Source organism: Papio anubis, chromosome 7, assembly GCF_008728515.1.
Source record: "Papio anubis isolate 15944 chromosome 7, Panubis1.0, whole genome shotgun sequence".
In the NCBI taxonomy this organism is placed as follows: Eukaryota; Metazoa; Chordata; class Mammalia; order Primates; family Cercopithecidae; genus Papio; species Papio anubis.
The window spans coordinates 82,583,441-82,604,781 of NC_044982.1; the positions used below are offsets into that span (position 1 = coordinate 82,583,441).

The window sequence follows — 21,341 nt, forward strand, 5'->3', positions numbered from 1 at the left end:
TTTATAATATTTCACTTCTAAGTTAAATACAATCATCTGACTTGTTTATTTGTTTGGAAAATAATGATTTATTTGATAAGTCTTCAAGAAATTATCAATTTGGTTTTTATTCTTTTGCATTTAGTTGAGTGTGGAGAGGCCAGGGAAAACTGAGGCACCATTGGAAAAGGCATAGAGAGAATGAATAAAAGCATGGGCTCACAGAAGTGATGAATATGTTTTAGAAAAGCACCAAAGGGAGGGCAGAGCAAGATGGCTGAATAGGAACAGCTCCAGTCTCCAGCTCCCAGCGTGAGTGACACAGAAGGTGGGTGATTTCTGCATTTTCAACTGAGGTGCCGGGTTCATCTCACTAGGGAGTGCTGGACAATCAGTGCTGGTCAGTTGCTGCAGCCCAACCAGCGAGAGCTGAAGCAGGGTGAGACATCGCCTCACCTGGGAAGCACAAGGGGGAAGGGAATCCCTTTTCCTAGCCAGGGGAATTGAGACACACAACACCTGAGAAATTGGGTAACTCCCACCTGAATACTGCACTTTACCAAGGGTCTTAGCAAACAGCACACCAGGATATTATATCCCACATCTGGCCGGGAGGGTCTGATGCCCACGGAGCCTCCCTCATTGCTAGCACAGCAGTCTGCAATCTAACTGCAAGGCAGCAGCGAGGCTGGGGGAGGGGAGCCCACCATCCCTGAGGCTTAAGTAGGTAAACAAAGCCGCTGGCAAGCTCGAACTGGGTGGAGCCCACAGCAGCTCAAGGAGGCCTGTCTGTCTCTGTAGATTCCACCTCTGGGGACAGGGCACAGCTAAACAAAAAGCAGCAGAAACCTCTGCAGATGCAAATGACCCTTCCTGACAGCTTTGAAGAGAGCAGTGGGTCTCCCAACATGGAGCTTGAGATCTGAGAATGGACAGACTGCCTGCTCAAGTGGGTCCCTGATCCCTGAGTACCTAACTAGGAGACATCCCTCACTAGGTGCAGACCGACACCCCACACCTCACATGGCAGGGTACACCGCTGAGATGAAGCTTCCAAAGCAAAAATCAGACAGGTACACTTGCTGTTCAGCAATATTCTATCTTCTGCAGCCTCTGCTGCTGATACCCAGGCAAACAGGGTCTGGAGTGGACCTCAAGCAATCTCCAACAGACCTACAGCTGAGGGTCCTGACAGAAGGAAAACTAACAAACAGGAAGGACACCCACATCAAAATCCCATCAGTATGTCACCATCATCAAAGACCAAAGACAGATAAAACCACAAAGATGGGGAAAAAGCAGGGCAGAAAAGCTGGAAATTCAAAAAATAAGAGCGCATCTCCCCCTCCAAAGGAACGCAGCTCATCAGCAGCAATGGATCAAAGCTGGACAGAGAATGACTTTGATGAGTTGAGAGAAGAAGGCTTCTGTCCATCAAACTTCTCAGAGCTAAAGGAGAAATTATGTACCCAGCACAAAGAAACTAAAAATCTTGAAAAAAGAATGGAAGAATGGATAACTAGAATAATCAATGCAGAGAATGCCATAAACGAACTGACAGAGATAAAAACAATGACACGAGAAATACGTGACAAATGCACAAGCTTCAGTAACTGACTCAATCAACTGGAAGAAAGTATCAGTGATTGAGGAGCAAATGAATGAAATGAAGAGAGAAGAGAAGTCTAAAGAAAAAAGAGGAAAAAGAAATGAACAAAGCCTTCAAGAAGTATGGGATTGTGTGAAAAGACCAAATCTACATCTGATTGGGGTGCCTGAAAGTGAGGGGGAAAATGGAACCAAGTTGGAAAACACTCTTCAGGATATCATCCAGGAGAACTTCCTCAACCTATTAAGGCAGGCCAACATTCAAATTCAGGAAATACAGAGAATGCCACAAAGATACTCCTTGAGAAGAGCAACTCTAAGACACATAATTGTCAGATTCACCAAAGTTGAAATGAAGGAAAAAATGTTAAGGACAGCCAGAGAGAAAGGTCGGGTTACCCACAAAGAGATGCCTATCAGACTAACAGCAGATTTCTCGGCAGAAACTCTACAAGCCAGAAGAGAGTGGGGGCCAATATTCAACATTCTTAAAGAAAAGAATTTTCAACCCAGAATTTCATATCCAGCTAAACTAAGTTTCATAAGTGAAGGAGAAATAAAATCCTTTACAGACAAGCAAATGCTAAACTAAGTTTCATAAGTGAAGGAGAAATAAAATCCTTTACAGACAAGCAAATGCTCACCACCAGGCCTGCCCTACAAGAGACCCTGAAGGAAGCACCAAACATGGAAAGGAACAACTGGTACCAGCCATTGCAAAAACATGCAAAAATGTGAAGACCATCAATGCTAGGAAGAAACTGCATCAACTAATGAGCAAAATAACCAGTTAATATCATAATGACAGGATCAAGTTCACACATAACAATATTAACCTTAAATATAAATGAACTAAATGGTCCAATTAAAAGACACAGACTGGCAAATTATAAAGAGTCAAGACCCATCTGTTTGCTGTATTCAGGAGACCCATCTCACACGCAGAGACATACATAGGCTCAAAATAAAGGAATAGAGGAAGATCTACCAAGCAAATGGAGAACAAAAAAAAGCAGGGGTTGCAATCCTAGTCTCTGATAAAACAGACTTTAAACCATCAAAGATCAAAAGAGACAAAGAAGGCCATTACATAATGGTAAAGGGATCAATTCAACAGGAAGAGCTAACTATCCTAAATATATATGCACCCAATACAGGAGTACCCAGATTCATAAAGCAAGTCCTTAGAGACTTACAAAGAGACTTAGAATACTATACAACAATAATGGAAGACTTCAACACCCCACTGTCAACATTAGACAGATCAACGAGACAGAAAGTTAACAAGGATATCCAGGGATTGAACTCAACTCTGCATCAAGCAGACCTAATAGACATCTACAGAAATCTCCACCCCAAATCAACAGAATATACATTCTTCTCAGCACCACATCACACTTATTCCAAAATTGACCACATAATTGGAAGTAAAGCACTCCTCAGCAAATGTACAAGAACAGAAATTATAACAACTGGTTCTCAGACCACAGTGCAATCAAACTAGAACTCAGGACTAAGAAACTCAATCAAAACCGCTCAACTACATGGAAACTGAACAACCTGCTCCTGAATGACTACTGGGTACATAACGAAATGAAGGCAGAAATAAAGATGTCCTTTGAAACCAATGAGAACAAAGATACAACATACCAGAATCTCTGGGACACATTTAAAGCAGTGTGTAGAGGGAAATTTATAGCACTAAATGCCCACAAGAGAAAGTTGGAAAGATCTAAAATTGACACCCTAACATCACAATTAAAAGAACTAGAGAAGCAAGAGCAAACACATTCAAAAGCTAGTAGAAGGCAAGAAATAACTAAGATCAGTGCAGAACTAAAGGAAATAGAGACACAAAAAAAACTCTAAAAAAATCAATGAATCCAGGAGTTGGTTTTTTGAAAAGATCAAAAAAATTGATAGACCACTAGCAAGACTAATAAAGAAGAAAAGAGAGAAGAATCAAATAGATGCAATCAAAAATGATAAAGAGGATATCACCACCGACCCCACAGAAATACAAACTACCATCAGAGAATACTATAAACACCTCTATGTAAATAAACTAGAAAACCTAGAAGAAATGGATAATTTCCTGGACACTTACACTCTCCCAAGACTAAACCAGGAAAAAGTTGAATCCCTGAATAGACCAATAGCAGGCTCTGAAATTGAGGCAATAATTAATAGCCTACCAACCAAAAAAAGTCCAGGACCAGATAGAGTCACAGCTGAATTCTACCAGATGTACAAGGAGGAGCTGGTACCATTCCTTCTGAAACTATTCCAATCAATAGAAAAAGAGGGAATCCTCCCCAACTCATTTTATGAGGCCAACATCATCCTGATACCAAAGCCTGGCAGAGACACAACAAAAAAAGAGAATTCTAGACCAATATCCCTGACGAACATCGATGCAAAAATCTTCAATAAAATACTGGCAAACCGGATCCAGCAGCATATCAAAAAGCTTATCCACCATGATCAAGTGGGCTTCATCCCTGGGATGCAAGGCTGGTTCAACATTCGCAAATCAATAAACATAATCCAGCATATAAACAGAACCAAAGACAAGAACCACATGATTATCTCAATAGATGCAGAAAAGGCTTTTGACAAAATTCAACAGCCCTTCATGCTAAAAACGCTCAATAAATTCGGTATTGATGGAACGTACCTCAAAATAATAAGAGCTATTTATGACAAACCCACAGCCAATATCATACTGAATGGGCAGAAACTGGAAGCATTCCCTTTGAAAACTGGCACAAGACGGGGATGCCCTCTCTCACCACTCCTATTCAACATAGTGTTGGAAGTTCTGGCTAGGAAAATCAGGCAAGAGAAAGAAATCAAGGGTATTCAGTTAGGAAAAGAAAAAGTCAAATTGTCCCTGTTTGCAAATGACATGATTGTATATTTAGAAAACCCCATCATCTCAGCCCCAAATCTCCTTAAGCAGATAAGCAACTTCAGCAAAGTCTCAGGATACAAAATTAATGTGCAAAAATCACAAGCATTCTTATACACCAGTAACAAACAAACAGAGAGCCAAATCAGGAATGAACTTCCATTCACAATTGCTTCAAAGAGAATAAAATACCTAGGAATACAACTCACAAGGGATATAAAGGACGTCTTCAAGGAGAACTACAAACCACTGCTCAGTGAAATAAAAGAGGACACAAACAAATGGAAGAACATACCATGCTTATGGATAGGAAGGATCAATATTGTGAAAATGGCCATACTGCCCAAGGTAATTTATAGATTCAATGCCTTCCCCATCAAGCTACCAATGAGTTTCTTCACAGAATTGGAAAAAACTGCTTTAAAGTTCATATGGAACCAAAAAAGAGCCCGCATTGCCAAGACAATCCTAAGTCTAAAGAACAAAGCTAGAGGCATCACGCTACCTGACTTCAAACCATACTACAAGGCTACAGTAACCAAAACAGCATGGTACTGGTACCAAAACAGAGAGTTAGACCAATGGAACAGAACAGAGTCCTCAGAAATAATACCACACATCTACAGTCATCTGATCTTTGACAAACCTGAGAAAAACAAGAAATGGGGAAAGGATTCCCTATTTAATAAATGGTGCTGGGAAAATTGGCTAGCCATAAGTAGAAAGCTGAAACTGGATCCTTTCCTTACTCCTTATACGAAAATTAATTCAAGATGGATTAGAGACTTAAATGTTAGACCTAATACCATAAAAACCCTGGAAGAAAACCTAGATAATACCATTTAGGACATAGGCATGGGCAAGGACTTCATGTCTAAAACACCAAAAGCAATGGCAACAAAAGCCAAAATTGACAAATGAGATCTAATTAAACTAAAGAGCTTCTGCACAGCAAAAGAAACTACCATCAGAGTGAACAGGCAACCTACAGAATGGGAGAAAATTTTTGCAATCTGCTCATCTGACAAAGGGCTAATATCCAGAACCTACAAAGAACTCAAACAAATTTACTAGAAAAAACAAACAACCCCACCAAAAAGTGGGCAAAGGATATGAACAGACATTTCTCAAAAGAAGACATTCATACAGCCAACAGGCACATGAAAAAATGCTTGTCATCACTGGCCATCAGAGAAATGCAAATCAAAACCGCAATGAGATACCATCTCACACCAGTTAGAATGGCAATCATTAAAGTCAGGAAACAACAGGTGCTGGAGAGGATGTGGAGAAATAGGAACATTTTTACAATGTTGGTGGGACTGTAAACTAGTTCAACCATTATGGAAAACAGTATGGCAATTCCTCAAGGATCTAGAACTAGAAGTACCATATGACCCAGCCATCCCATTACTGGGTATATACCCAAAGGATTATAAATCATGCTGCTATAAAGACACATGCACACGCATGTTCATTGCGGCACTATTCACAATAGCAAATACTTGGAATCAACCCAAATGTCCATCAGTGACAGACTGGATTAAGAAAATGTGTCACATATACACCATGGAATACTATGCAGCCATAAAAAAGGATGAGTTTGTGTCCTTTGTAGGAACATGGATGCAGCTGTAAACCATCATTCTCAGCAAACTATCTCAAGAACGGAAAACCAAATACTGCATGTTCTCACTCATACGTGGGAACTGAACAATGAGATCACTTGGACTCGGGAAGGGGAACATCACACCCCGGGGCCTATTATGGGGAGTGGGGAGAGGGGAAGGATTGCACTGGGAGTTATACCTGATGTAAATGACGAGTTGATGGGTGCTGATGAGTTGATGGGTGCAGCACACCAACATGGCACAAGTATACATATGTAACAAATCTGCACGTTGTGCACATGTACCCTAGAACTTAAAGTATAATAAAATAAAATAAAATAAATTAAATAAATAAAGGAAAAATTAATGATGGCATTTCCAATAAACTTTGAGAAACTAAAAAAAAAAAAAAAAAAAAAAAGAAGGAAGAAAAGAAAAGCACCCAAGATGAAAATACTCACTTTGATTTACAGGTTGCCACATTTTCAGAAACATTTCTGTACCACATAACAAAAGGAGCTTGCAGAAAGACTCATGAAAATTGAAGAAAAAAGTGAAAAAAGGAGTATTTTTTCTTTTAGTATCACATTTTAGCTGCAATGACATAGAAATTTTTGCTCATGTTGTGAACCCTATAGAAAGCTAGTTCAAAAGAATTTAATCATATCAGAAATTTGTCATTGAAAGTCATGAGTCCAAATGTCAGGAGAACTCTGCTTCTCAAGATTCCCAGGGACAAAAGAATGAAGGAAAAAGACGAACTAAGCCAGATATCTGTTTATATTGATAATGTATTCTTTTTATTTATGCACGTCTCTTCAGTTATTCATTGTACTCAGTGTTAAATCCCATAATAGTTACGAGAGTGTCAATACCAACATTTGGTCCAGCCCTTGGGTCCCTGTCTTAGGATATCTTGCACTGTTATAACAGAATACAACAAACTGGGCAATTTATAAAGAACAGAAATTTATTTCTCATAGTCCTGGAGGCTGGGAAGTCTCCAAGATCAAGGTGCTGACATGTTTAGCTTCTGGTTCCAAGGTGGTGCCTTGTTGCTGTGTCCCCTGGAGAAGAGGAATACTGTCTCCTCAGGCGGAAGAAGGTGGAAGGGGGAAAATTCACTTTTGAAAGCCCTTTTTATAGTGGCATTAATGTATTCCCTCATGACCTAAACATCTCTCATTAGACCTCACCTTGCAACACTGTTGCATGGGATTAAGTTTCCAACACATGTATTTTGGGGGTCATGTTCAGAATAGGAGTCCTATTCTGATGAGTCTGCTTCATATTCTCAAAAGACTACCACCTCTTCCAAGAGTCATTATTCTATACCACCAAGGGTCAGGTTTACCCCTGGAGATAACCTCAGGCTTGGGCTAACTCAGGAATCAAGACCTGACCTTCTTCTGCAGGAAAGCGATCTTCAGGATTTTTCCCTGGGGCTATATCCAAAGAAAAAGTCAAGTAATCACAACACAGAGATAAACCTATTAACAAAGTTTTCAGAAAAGGACAATGGTGGGAAACCAAGAAATGCCTATGTATTAGAGTTCTCCAGAGAAACAGAAACTTACACACACACACACACACACACACACACAGATGCTCCTCAATTTACAATGGGGTTACATCCTTATAAACCCATTGTAAGTTGAAAATATAACAAGTTGAAAGTGCATTTAATACACCTAACCTACTGAAAATCATAGCTTTAGCCTAGTCTGCCTTAAAAATGTTCAGAACACTTACATTAGCCTACTATTGGGCAGAATTATATAATGCAGAGCCTACTTTATGGTAAAGTGCTGAATATCTCATGTAATGTATTGAATACTGTACTGCAAGTGAAAAACAGAATGATATGGTTTCTAATTGGATGTGTATTGCTTTTGCGCCATTGTAAAGTCAAAAAATTGTAAGTCAAACCATAGTAAGTTGGGGACTCTCTGTCTGTATGTATGTGTGTATGCATGTGTGGAGAGAGAGAGAGACAGAGACAGAGACAGAGAATCAGAGAGATTTATTTTAAAGGATTAGGATTAGCTCTTATGATTGTGGAGGCTGGCAAGTCCAAATCTGCTAAATAGGCAAGGAGGCTGGAGACCCAGGAAAGAACTGATGTAGCTGAATCCAAAGACAGTCTGTTTACAGAATTCCCTCTTCCTCAGAGTACCTCAGTCTGTTTTATCTTAAGGCCTTCAGCTGATTGGCCATCACATTATGAAGGATAATCTGTTTTACTCAGTGCCTACCAATTTAAATGTTAATCTTATCTAAAAAATACCTTCATAACAACATCCAGACTGGTATTTGACCAAACATCTGGGTGCCATGGCCCAGTCAACTTGACACTTGCAATTAATCACCACAGCATACTTGTTGTTTTACTTAAGCCCTTTGATTGCAAAGGACACTCTCATTCAGTTTGCAACTTACCCCAGAACCAAGGTAGTTCTCAGTTATGGTGAGTCTTTTGCCCACTTTCATAGCTGAAATATCCTCTCCTTCACAGTGCAAATGTCCATTTGGTAACAAGAGAGTAGTGGAGCAGAGATGCCGAGAGAAGCAGATATGGAGTTCTCTTGTGCAGTGGCTCTCAACCACAGGAACATGTCAGAATACCTGTGGAACTTTATAAATATAGAGATATTGTGAGATTCTGTCTCTATGAATAAAATAAAATAAAATAAAATAAGTCAGGCATGGTGATACAAGCCTGGAGTACCAACTACTTGAAAGGTTGAGGCAGTAAAATATTTTGAGCCCAGGAGTTCAAGCTGCAGTGAGCTATGGTTACATCACTGCACTCCAGCCTGACATTGTGAGAACCTGTCTCAAAAAAAAGAAAAAAAAAGAGGGCTGGGCACGGTGACTCACACCTGTAATCTCAGCACTTTGGGAAGCCAAGGCAGGGGGATCACCTGAGGTCAGGAGTTCAAGACCAGCCTCACCAACATGGCGAAACCCCATCTCTATTAAAAGTAAAAAAAATAGCTAGGCATGGTGGTGCATGCCTGTAATCCCAACAACTCGGGAGACAGACAGGAGAATAGCTTGAACCCAGGAGGCAGAGGTTGCAGTGAGCCAAGATCGAGCCACTGCACTCCAGCCTGGGTGACAGAGCAAGATTCTGTCTCAAAAAGAAAAAAAGAGAGATTCTCAGTCCCTTCCCTAAACTGAATCACAGTCACACCGTATTTCCTGATGATGAACACCCAGTTAGAAACAGGGTTATATTGAGACAGAAAAGACATCTGATTCAGGGACTGAGAGAGATCTAACTAAAAGTATATTGTGGGCTGGGTGTGGTGGCTTACACCTGTAATCCCAGCTTTGGGAGGCCTAGATGGAAGGATTGCTTAAGGCCAGGAGGTCGAGACCAGCCTGGTCAACATAGCAAGACTCCATCTCTATAAAAAAAAATTTTAAAAGTATATTTGTATCTTTAATTCAGAAAGAGTCACTGCACTTTTTGGGCTTTAATGGTGAAGAAGGGGACAAAATGTGTGAAGGGGTGCTATCAAGCATTAATAATTCCAAAGAAAGAGAGTAATACATTGATAAGAAAGCTGATATAAGAATGGCAGATAACAGCAGAAATTAAATACATTATGCACAGGATTCAAATCTAGATGGGTCTTTTACTATGTATGCCCAGATTTCTACTTTCTGGGATAACTCTCAACTATCAGTAATGAAGAATAGCTGAGCATGCTTGATGTGAATGCTGCAGATGTTTACCACATTACAGGATGTAGATAGTATTACAATATCAGAAATGATAATATATCAATACATCTGTCAGGGGTGTGTGAACCAGAGCAACTCTATCTTGAATAGGAACTGGGTAAAATAAGGTTGAGACCTACTGGGCTGCATTGCCAGACAGCTAAGGCATTCTAAGTCACAGGGTGAGATAGGAGGTCAGCACAAGATACAGGTCATAAAGACCTTGCTGATAAAACAGGTTGCAGTAAAGGAGCAGTCAAAACCCATCAAAACCAAAATGGTGACGAGAGTGATCTCTGGTCTTCCTCACTGCTACACTCCCACCAGCACCATGACAGTTTACAAATGCCATGGCAACGTCAGGAAGTTACCCTCATATGGTCTAAAAAGGGGAGGCACGAATAATCCACCCCTTGTTTAGCACGTAATCAAGAAATACCCATAAAAATGGGCTGTTCTGTCTATGGAGTAGCCATTCTTTTATTTCTTTACTTTCCTAATAAACTTGCTTTCACTTTACTCTATAGACTCACCCTGAATTCTTTCTTGTGTGAGATTCAATAACCCTCTCTTGGGATCTGGATTGGTACCCCTAACCTGTAACATCTTTTTGGTGATCACAAAGGGATTATAGTGCAGAAATCCACAACTCAAAGGCTAACTTTGGATATGTGACGGGGTTTGGTAACGTATTTCTGGTGAACCATGGATGGGATGATACTGAGGAGAACCCCCCTACAACCCAAAGGAAATAGACTACAGCACTGATTGGATGACTTTGGGTAAGTGGTGGGGTACCCATGCAAAGAATGGGATTGGGTTAGAGGCCCAACTTGGGGGAGATAGAGTCTCTCCTAAGACAGAGAGGGTTAGAGGCCCCTCTTAATAAAAGGCAAGGACACTTAACTAACCTTGGGTTAGAAGCCCAACTTAGTAGGGTGAGAGTCCCTTCCTAAGATTTACGGGATTAGAGGCCCCTCTCGGTAAAGTCCCTTTTGGCTAAGAATGGATTTAGCACTATGGGATGTTAGCCACTATTCTCTTTGGATCAATCTGCCTTGCACTCTTCGCTGATGGTTGTGGGTGACAGGATTAGGCATGTACAGGATTGTGGGACACAGGGAGCTTTTTCCTCCATGAAAGAGGAAACTTAAGAGCTGATGAGACTGCTAAAAAAGATCCCTTTGCTACCGACAAGCTGCCGCCTGAACTTTTCAGTGTTGCTGCAGTGGATGAGTCTTTCTCTGACCTCTCTGAGTGCCTCACCTTCCCCACCCTGCCCAGGCAATGCTTTCCTCTTTCTCTCCCTGTGCAAACTGGTTGAATGAATGGTAAAAAATCACTCTTTATCTCCTGTAAAGTTTTTATTAATGGGAAAAAGAATTTGTGAGGCTAGTCTTAAACTGTAGGCAATCTGGTCTGGTGTGCTTTGTGTGTCTTTCTGTATTGTTCTGTCATAAACAGGGGTAACTTAGGATAAAACACAGGCTTAGGACACTTGTAAGCCTGCTTTTCAAGATGACCCAGCAAACTGGTCAATCATGTCCTTGGGAACTTCAACTTGTAACCATGTGGCCATGCTTTCTCTTTTCACAATGGCGGCCTAGGTTCAGGGTTCAATTCCCAGCTTAGGGGAATGAGCTCTTTATCTTCTTCTGTCTGCCTAGGTATTTATATGTATTATGTGTGTAATGTTTATATATTAAAAAGCTTTAATTAATTGGTTTAATAATAATAAGAGCTTAAATCAAATATTTTGTCAGAAAAGTAAAAGTATAATGCCTTTTAGTTCATGTGACTTAAGTAAACTTTGGGAAATAAAGACAATTTTAAAGATCATTGGTAAAATAAAAATATCTTCAAAAATGTAAACATTTGGTCTAAATTACGCAGGTCAGATATTAAGTTTGCTAAATGCTTTAAGGTCATAAACTGCTTCTTTGACTTTTGAAAATTGTTCAATTTTCCTACCTTGTAGACATTAGATTCTAGATAAGGCCTGGAAACATGTGGAGTTAACCACGCCTCCTAACCTATGCTGGAGAGTCAGCTTTTATCTGCACTTCTGCCTGGTGTGTCCTAGGCTAGGCTCCACACCTGGTACATACATAATTTAAATTACTTACTTACCAAGGTTTTCACCAAACATAAAAGTCGCTAAGAGTTATCACCATAACATGTAATTGAGACTACTGAAAAACAAGGCATGTAAGGAAAGTAGAATGTACTTTTGGTGAAAGATTATTAAAACTCATGGGAATGTGGATTCTTGCCTAAGTTTAGAGGGTTAAAGAATTTTTTAAGTTAGATAGAATAAAGCTGAAGGTTTAAACAATTTGTGGAAGATTTGTGAAAAATTAATCTGGTAAAATAAATTCTGTGTGTGAACATATTGGCTAAAATTAAAGGGGGTATTATTCAGTTTTTCTGTAAACTGAACACTGGAATAAAAGCACAACAGGTTTTTCTTAGAGCACTAACTAATCTGCTCTTTAACAAAAAATTGTAAAGGGTTATAAAAGATTTATGAGAATCTTACTTTGTGGTCAAACATTAAAATTGGGTAGATATGTCTATAAGGTTTTATTAAGAATTGGGTTTAACAGTAGTACACTCATGTAAAAGTGAAATTTGGCTTATTTTATATAAAAATCATACAGGAAGCATTGTCACATATGAAATGTTTGATGTTTGATTTTCTTTAGGCTGTTTTTGTATAAATATGTTATTGGAATGTGTTCCAAAATCATGGGAAACTCCTATAATTCTGATAGGACTTAGTTTACCTTATCAGTAATAATTATAATTGTTATATAAAATTTTGTATGCCACAAAAGTAACCAAATTTCCTTATCAATTGTGGCTTTAATAGTGACTGTCCTAAGACTTTTTGTCATCCATAAACAATTTTTGTCTTGTTTTAATCTTCTTTAGAAAGTGGGTTATAATCAACTATAGAACTCTAGCAAGTGTTCTTGAATGCAGGTTTTTTTAATGACTTTGGAGATGGTGACATCAGAATTGAGAAAAAAACCTTTCAGGACTCTCATGGAGAACTGAAATGTTCATGAATATCAAGCCAAACAGGAGTTAACTAAATTAACTGAGCCAATAAAAAACTGAAGTAATCTTTTCAACTTTGCTTAAAATGTTGCTGATCCTTTGTTTTGTTTTTCAGAGTGAAGGAAACTTTTGAGCTATCTATAGCTTTTAGCAATTGAGTAAAGTATACTCCTATGAACAAAATTTGGAGCATATTTGTTTTACTCTAGCTGATTTCTCCAGAATTTGGAAAATATTTGTGAGTATTCTTCAGAGCTTGTTTGGAGGTTCTAGCAGGGAGCTACTCATATACCCTTGACCGAAGACCAGTGCTCCTCTCTTGGCGACAGTCGTCCTCTTCAACTGAGCACACAGTTGTGGGAGGGATGCACATGGAGTGGTGAGGGAAAAAGGGGACACCCACGTAGCCAGCCAGATCAGCTGAATCAACCCCGACAATCAATGGGGTGACAGATGTTGCAGCCAGATTTGTGAGTATTCTTAATTTATGGCAATATAGTTGCCATAATTTGTGGTGCTATAGTATGGCATTAATTCAATAAGAATCTGTTTTCTTTTGTAACAGAATACAATTGGAAAAATTGGTTATTTTACCAAGGCTTTAACTGGAATTGTGTGCTTTCCTTTAAGGAATTAGACTTATAGAGCCAATAAAAACCCCTTGGAGAAGTGGCCTCATACCTTGCCTACACAGTCCCTGTACAGGGTTTCTGACCTGTGGTAAGTAAAGAATGTCACTTTCTCACATGTACAGGAGCCCCAAGTTATCTTGGGACCTCAAAAGGAGAGAAATTTACTTAACTCCTAGGTATCTGAGGGTACAAACCCATGACAGGGCTCAGCTCTAAAAAAGTCTTATCTGAGATTCCTTCTATAGAACCAAGTTCCATCAAAGACAATTTAAGAAGAGATTATGTGAAAAATTATTTTTGCTGCACTTTATACAAATAATCAGGCCAAATATAATAAAGCAAATCAGTCTTACCGTGATTTGTCCTTAGTAAAAATGAGAAACTGGAGAGATAAATATTATGTTTCAAGAACTATGGTACACTTGTTATTAAATTCTAGTCTCATCAGTTGTTTTTAAGTTTGTTTCTGCAATTTAGACAGACTGCTTGTTCCTGTGAACCAAGCAGGGATCTCTGACTGCTGCTTAGAAGAAACAAGAGGGATGGGTAATATAAAAATCTAGATCAGCAGTCTAATTCTGGGAACACTGGAATCAGCTAGCGACCCCATATCAGCTTGGTTCCAAAAATTTCCCAGTTCATGGAAAGCCTCACAATTTAGTTTACTTGGGATAATTTTACTTATTTTGTTTTACTCTTGTGGAACATATTTCTGTTGTACTCTTTGTGTAGGAATGCAGGATAAGCTTACTGAATGTTTTCTTAATCTGAACATTTATTAATCTTTCATATAGCACCTTTTGTCAAAACTCAGTTATGAATGACCGTCACCATACCAACACTTTCTGACTGAGTTCCTGTCTACCCTGAATGCAAGAGACCCTAATAGTTAGGTAGGAATATCATCACCCCTATTCAGCCTGAAGAAGTTACAAAAGATGAATCTTTGTCCCTCTGCAACCCTTAGGATTAAGGGTTTTCTTATAGAAGGGAGAGGGGAACTGTCAGAGGCATGTGAACCAGAGCAACTCCATCTTGAAGAGGAGCTGGGTAAAATAAGGATAAGACCAACTGGTCTGCATTCCCAGACAGTTAAGGCATTCTAAGTCACACGATGGGATAGGAGGTCAACACAAGATACAGGTACTAAAGACCTTGCTGATAAAACAGGTTGCATTGACTGCCTGTTGCATTCCTGCAAATGAACAATAACACAAAACCTTTATGTGTAAGAGATTTTCATGAAGATTGAGATAATACAAAGAGAATACTGCTCAGATGAGATCAGGCAACAAGTTAAAAAGGCATGTGAGAGATCACTCTTCTTAAGGTCCCAGGCTCCAATCCTTATCTTTCTTGCTCTTCAGGGCAAAACTCAAAATTCCCAACACTTTATCATACAAAGCAATTTTAGGTTCAGCCTTCACACTAGTCCAGGCTCTGAGCCTTCTGCCTTGCTCTCCTTTGGATAACTTGCTTTTGGAGAAGTCAGATGCCATGTCATGAGGACTCCTAAGCTACCCCGTGTAGAAGTTCAAGTGGCAAGGAACTGAGGCTTCCTGCTCACAACAGCATCAACTTTTCAGCCTCTTGGAAGTGGCTTCTGCAGCCCTAATCAAGTCAACATCCTAACTGCAACCTCATGATAGACTGTAAACAAGAACTTCTCAGGTAAGTCTCTCCCAAATTCCTGATAATACATGTTTATTTTTTTTTAGGCCCCTAAATTTTGGGGTGATTTGTTATGCAGCAATATGTAACTAATAGACATACCTTAAAATTGCTGATTGCTAACTCTATTATTTGGGCTATCTTCAACTTTCTTCTTATTGTCAGTGGGTCATACTTTCATTTTGCCTGATAATAACATTGCTGTGTCAGTTTTCCTATGCTTAGTATTTTCAAGATATATCTTTTGCTTTCAACCTATCTGTACCTTTATATTGTCTTTTATAAACAGCGTATAGTTGGGTCTTCCTTTTTTAATCCATCTGACCATCTGTGTTTTTAAATGAAGTGTATAATTCATGTACACTGAATGTAATGTAAACATAATTTGTTTCAAGTCCATTTTCTTGCTATTTGATTTTTATTTGTCTTCTCTGTTCTTTCCTCTGTTCCTGTCTCCTCTTGGGTCAGTCAAGTATTTTTTTTTAACCAAAAATTACTTTATCAATAAATTTTATTATATTTTTCCATGTAATGAGAAATTCGCTGCCTTTTAAAACTCATTTATGAAAAATATTAATGAATATAACTATACAGCATTTTTGGTATTTTTCTAAAGAACTAGACCAGGGAAATGTATTACTTCTTTTGTAGTAATATACACTAAACAATAAACAAAGCTCAAATGGTAACTCACCTCATTCTTGTCAAATCATCTAATTATTTTCTCACCAAAAAATGGCAAAACAGCTTCACACACTTCAAAATGCAAAATTAACTTCATTTTTTAATACCTTTTAGGTAGGCAAGTTAAGCCAGTAATTTTAAAAGCAATTTTATTGCTTTTGAGTGTAACCACCGAATGGGTTCTCCTTGCCCACTGCCTAGACTCAGCCAATTTATCAAGACAGGGGAATTGCAATAGAGAAAGTTAAATTCAAGCAGAGCTGGTGGTATGTGAGACCAGAGTTTTATTATTACTCAAATCAGTCTCCCCCAAAATTTGGGGAATGGGGTTGGTAAGAATAACTTGGTGGCCATCCTGGCCAACATGGTGAAACCCTGTCTCTACTAAAAATACCAAAAAAAAAAAAAAAAAATTAGCCAGATGTGGTGGCACACGCCTGTAGTCCCAGCTACTCAGAAGGCTGAGGTAGGAGAATCGCTTGAACCCAGGAGGCAGAGGTTGCAGGGAGCCAAGATCACGCCATTGCATCCAGCCTGGGCGACAGAGGAAGACTCCGTCTCAAAAAAAAAAAAAAAAGTATAACTTGGTGAGTATGGGATTAGGAAGTGAGGAATGCTCATTGGTGGGGTCAGAGATGAAATCATTGGGGGTCGAAGAGAGTTTTTCTTGGTGTCTTCTCTTCCTGAGTGGGACTGCAGAATTGGTTGAGCCAAATTACCAGTCTGGGTGGCCTCGGCTGGTGCATCAGAATGCAGGATCTGCAAAATATCTCAAGAGCTGATCTCAAGTTGTACAACAGTGATATTATCCCCAGGAGCAATCTGGGGAGGTTCACATCATGTGGGCCACCGGCTGCTTGACTCCTAAACCATATTTCTAATCTTATGACTGATTTGTTAGTCCTACAAAGGCAGACTAGACCCCCAAGAAAGAAGGAGGTTTGTTTCAGGAAAGGGCTGTTACAATTTTTGTTTCAAAGTTAAACTATAAACTAAGTTCCTCCCAAAATTAGTTCAGCCTATGACCAGGAGTGGACAAGAACAGTTTGGAGGCTAGAAGCAAGATGGAGTTGGTTGGGTCAGATCTCTTTCACTGTCATAATTTTCTCACTGTTACAATTTTTTTTCATGAGGACAACAGTACAAACTTGTGGTATAGATAAATCATATTTTAGAGCAACATAACTTTTGATGTTTTGACAAAAAGTATATGACTATAGTCTTCAAGCCTCATTAAAATGACAACTTTTTTTGTAAATAAAATGTTTCTTTGATCTAAAGTAGCATGAGATAAAAGTATCTTTTAAGAAAAGTTATAATCTTTATGTTTATTTCTTACATTATTAATATTTGTTTAAGAATATTTATGAGTAAAGTTACCATTCCTATATCAAGTATTTTTTTAACTACTTGATTATATCTATTCTACTGGCTTTTTAGCTAAACCTTTTTCCTTTGTATTATATTTTTAGTGGTTGCTATAGAGATTACCATGTGCAGTGTTTGCTTACTATTGTCCAACTTGGTTTAATATTATAACACTTAACAGGTATGTAATATAAGAACATTTCAACTGCATAATTTTATTGAACTCATAATCCTACCCTTTGCGCAGTTGCCATGTTATATTTTAGGTGTACATAAATTAAAAACCCCAACATATATGTCCCTTCTGGGAGTCCAATGGAAAACCCCTCTCCTGAGCATTAGATAACTTGAAATTTCTGCCACCACCCCCAGATGTTGTCATCTGTTGAGTTCATTAGATTCTTGGTCTCCTCATGCATAGTTCCAGAAATAGCCAAGGATTTGAGGGAAATTTTGATACAGAAGCTTCCTCTCTGTAGCTTCCTACTTTCCACAACCTTCCTCTTCAATTTCCAGCTATGCTAGCAGCCCATGAAATCCAACCTCTGGCTTCTTAGCCCAGTAAAAATGTTGCTTTCAGCCATACAAAAGAATGAGATCATGTCTTTTGCAGAAACATGGATGGAGCTGGAGGCTATTATCCTTAGCAAACTAACGCAGAAACAGAAAACCAAATGCCTCATGTTCTCACTTATAAGTGGGAGCTAAATGATGAGAACTCATGAACACAAAGAAAGAAACAACAGACATTGGGGTCTACTTGAGAGTGGAGTATGGGAAGAAGGAGAGGAGCAGAAAAAATAACTATTGTGTATAGCACTTAATATATGGTTGATGAAATAATCTGTACAACAAAAGCCCAAGACACAAGTTTACCTATGTCACAAACTTGCCCATGTACTTCTGAACCCAAAATAAAAGTTTTTTTTAAAATGTTGCTTTTTGCTCAAGATCTATCCTTTGTGCACCACTGAACCCAGGAGTATTTTCAAAGGCAACACACACAAAAAAATGTGGACCTCACTTAGCATGAGACACTTCTTTCAAGGTTTGAATTTTCATTAGTTGCTACTTAGTTTTGGTCTCTCTCCAATGTCTCAATGTCTTCAAACAATTGTATTAAATTGTACCTAAAGTTTACAGTTATAATTAGCAGGAAGGTGAGCTTGGTATAAGCTATTCTACCATTAATGGGAGCCAGAGCATGATTTTGTTTCTTTATTTGAATATTTAACCTCATAGAAATTTATTCCACTCTATATTGTAAGATAAAACTCTAACTTTGTTTTTTAATAATTAACCAACTGTACCACATGACTTATTAATTCATCCTTTTAGTGTCACGTATATACACACATACACAGACACACACACTCTTCTGGGCTTTGTATTCTGTTGCATTGCTCTTCTTGACTCATTTTTGCACCATTACATGCGTCTCATGCCTTTCTGGAGATAGAACTTTGACCCTTTTTCTAATACACCCAATGTACTCTTCCTCTTCTGGGTTCAGTTTCTAAATTTGTATTTCCATAAAATTATCCATTTCATGAAGATTTGTAAATGTATTAGCACAGATATTATCACAATTTTCTCTTTTAGCTTAAAACTAAACAAAAACAAACCCCTCAAACCACCTATTTCTTGTAGCTCTGTGTAGTGGGATAATGTTTCAAAGCGTTCATTGGTTGCTTTATCACCCTGTCATCAGCTTTTCTGTGCTCTTGGAATTCCTTTACTTATATCCCAAGAGTCCTCATACCACCTATTCCCTGCCCTTAACTAGCACAACCAGAAATGAAGCTCCCACCCTAGAAGTAGTAAACAAAAGTATGAATGTTTGTTTCAAAAATTGCTGGTCTATGTATAAGGCAGAAAAGTTCAGACATATACTTACAGACTGGGTTTTTCTGCTCTTGCAGACTACTTAAAAATTTCCATGAGTTGGTGAACAAGAAAAGAAAGCAAAAACTGTTGGCCTAAAATGATTTGTGGATGCCAAGTCCTGCTGTCCTCCTGATATGACTTTGCTGTGTCCCCACCCAAATCTCATCTTGAATTGTAGCTCTCATAACTCCCACGTGTTATGGGAGGATCTGGTGGGAGATAATTGAATCATGGGATCAGTTTCCCCCATATTGTTCTTGTGGTAATGAATAAGTCCTACAAGATCTGATGGTTTTATAAGGGGAAATCCCGTTTGCTTGGCTCTCATTCTTTCTTGCCTGCTGCCATTTAAGATGTGCCTTTTACCTTCCGCCATGATTGTGAGGCCTCCCCAGACACGTGGAACTGTGAGTCTATTAAGCCTCTTGTTCTTTATAAATACCCAGTCTTGGGTATGTCTTTATCAGCAGCGTGAAAACGGACTAATACACCTTCCGATTGCCACAAAAGAGAGCCACATCCATACTCATCGCAACTCCTATGAGGAGGGAGGGTGAATAAACAAAGATTAAAGGCAAATCCCTACCTCAATATATTTCCCTAGAGCTGGTGGGAAAACCTTCAGAATTCCCTTCAAGACTGGTCTAGTTTTCTCTCTTAGCTTCCCATAAGATAAAGAGACAAGAAGATTACAAGAAGCATTTGCATTTAGCTGGCAGCAGTGGTGACTGAGTTATACTTCTGGAAAGGCATTAAAACAGAAAAAAGGAAGAACCAGTCTCAGCAGGAGAGTTGTGATTGGGGCCAAGAGCAAATTAAAAGCAGGAGCTCAGAGCCTGTATCTATGAGCTTAAGATACTAGAAATGTGCAGAAATGGGGGCAGGATGTGGACACTGGATTTTCCACAGAATGTGGAAATACAATTTTATTTTTTTCTGAAATAACAGAATTATTTCATCTTAACATCTGGATTATGCAAATACTGCACCCAGGAGGGAAGATCCTACAGCACTATATCTTGAAGCCCCAGAGCCTTGGGGGGCAATACAGTCATAACGATGCTCTTTAAGCCTTTGGAGAATATGATAAGGTCCATCTACCATTGCCCAATCCTGGATGATTGGTGAACACAACTGATAACTGAGGAGCTACGGCCTTAAGCTCTGCTGCTCTGGATTGAGAGTCTTGGAGTCCTGAAACCCCAGGTATCTCATGGATCTGGGGTCCCTAAAGGGGAAGGGTCCTTAGAAGCATCATTTTTGCCCATCAATCTCCAGCTCCAGAAGCATCATTTTTGCCCTTCAATCTCCAGCTCCAGGTGGTGCTATCCTGGACTTCACAGCCACTAGGCTGGAAAATCTCTGATGATGTCCCTTCTTGAGATTGTGCCTTCTTTCAACTCACAGTGACAACTGAAGCTTTGAACCCCGTCTACTGCTTACTCTTTAGACCCAAGGGGACAGGTTCCTAAGAAATGGGGCTGCATATAGAGCCTGTTGTGAGGTTAGCAATTTTGGTTACTGTCACTGCTCAGTCCAAATAAGGAAGGCTAATCAAATCTCACAGACTAGCTGGGGTAGATTTGATGGCAATTTTGACCCTTCTGGAAGTTTCTAGATTTGTCTAAGGGGAACTTGGTCGCTAGGTAGTTTGGTCTTAGAGCTGGGAGATTTTCCTTTGACAATGGACTAGAGGAAGAGCAACTGAGCCAGATTACCCACAGAGTTTCTCAGGCCTCTAAAGGCATACATTATTGAAGGTTTGGGATGAGGATACGAAAATGAAGCTCCAGATTCTCCCTTTTCCCCCAATTGGCTTGTCCCCAGACCTGAGAACTGTCTCTTCTTGTACTCTGCCTGAGCAGTTGCTTCTAGTGCTTCCATATCCTGACATGGTTGAGGTACAGCCTCAGATTCAGAGCATGGAAGAAAAATATGAGATCATCTTTAGCAGTACAAAACAAACAAAAATACAAAATATCAAAAGTATGAATTTCTCCTTTAAAAAAAAGAAGCTAATCTTTTTGAAGTGAAATGCTTGCTGGCCAGATTCGTTAGGCTAGAAACAACATTTACACAACTTTTTTCTTGCACTCTATTTTCTGTAAGCTCCTACATCCACAGAGAAAATACAAACTCCCAGTACCCACAGCACTAGTTAGATTTTTTTTGCTTCTAACATTTGCAATAAAGATA

General features: G+C 39.1%; 1 long non-coding RNA gene across 1 annotated transcript; it reads left to right on the top strand.

Moving 5' to 3' along the window:
• The first annotated feature begins 9,207 nt into the window (after positions 1–9,207).
• On the top strand, positions 9,208–16,272 carry LOC116275941. The gene is made up of 3 exons (XR_004185407.1): positions 9,208–11,507; positions 13,019–13,373; positions 15,024–16,272. It is a non-coding gene; the product is annotated as an uncharacterized LOC116275941 (long non-coding RNA).
• Positions 16,273–21,341: the final 5,069 nt, after the last annotated feature.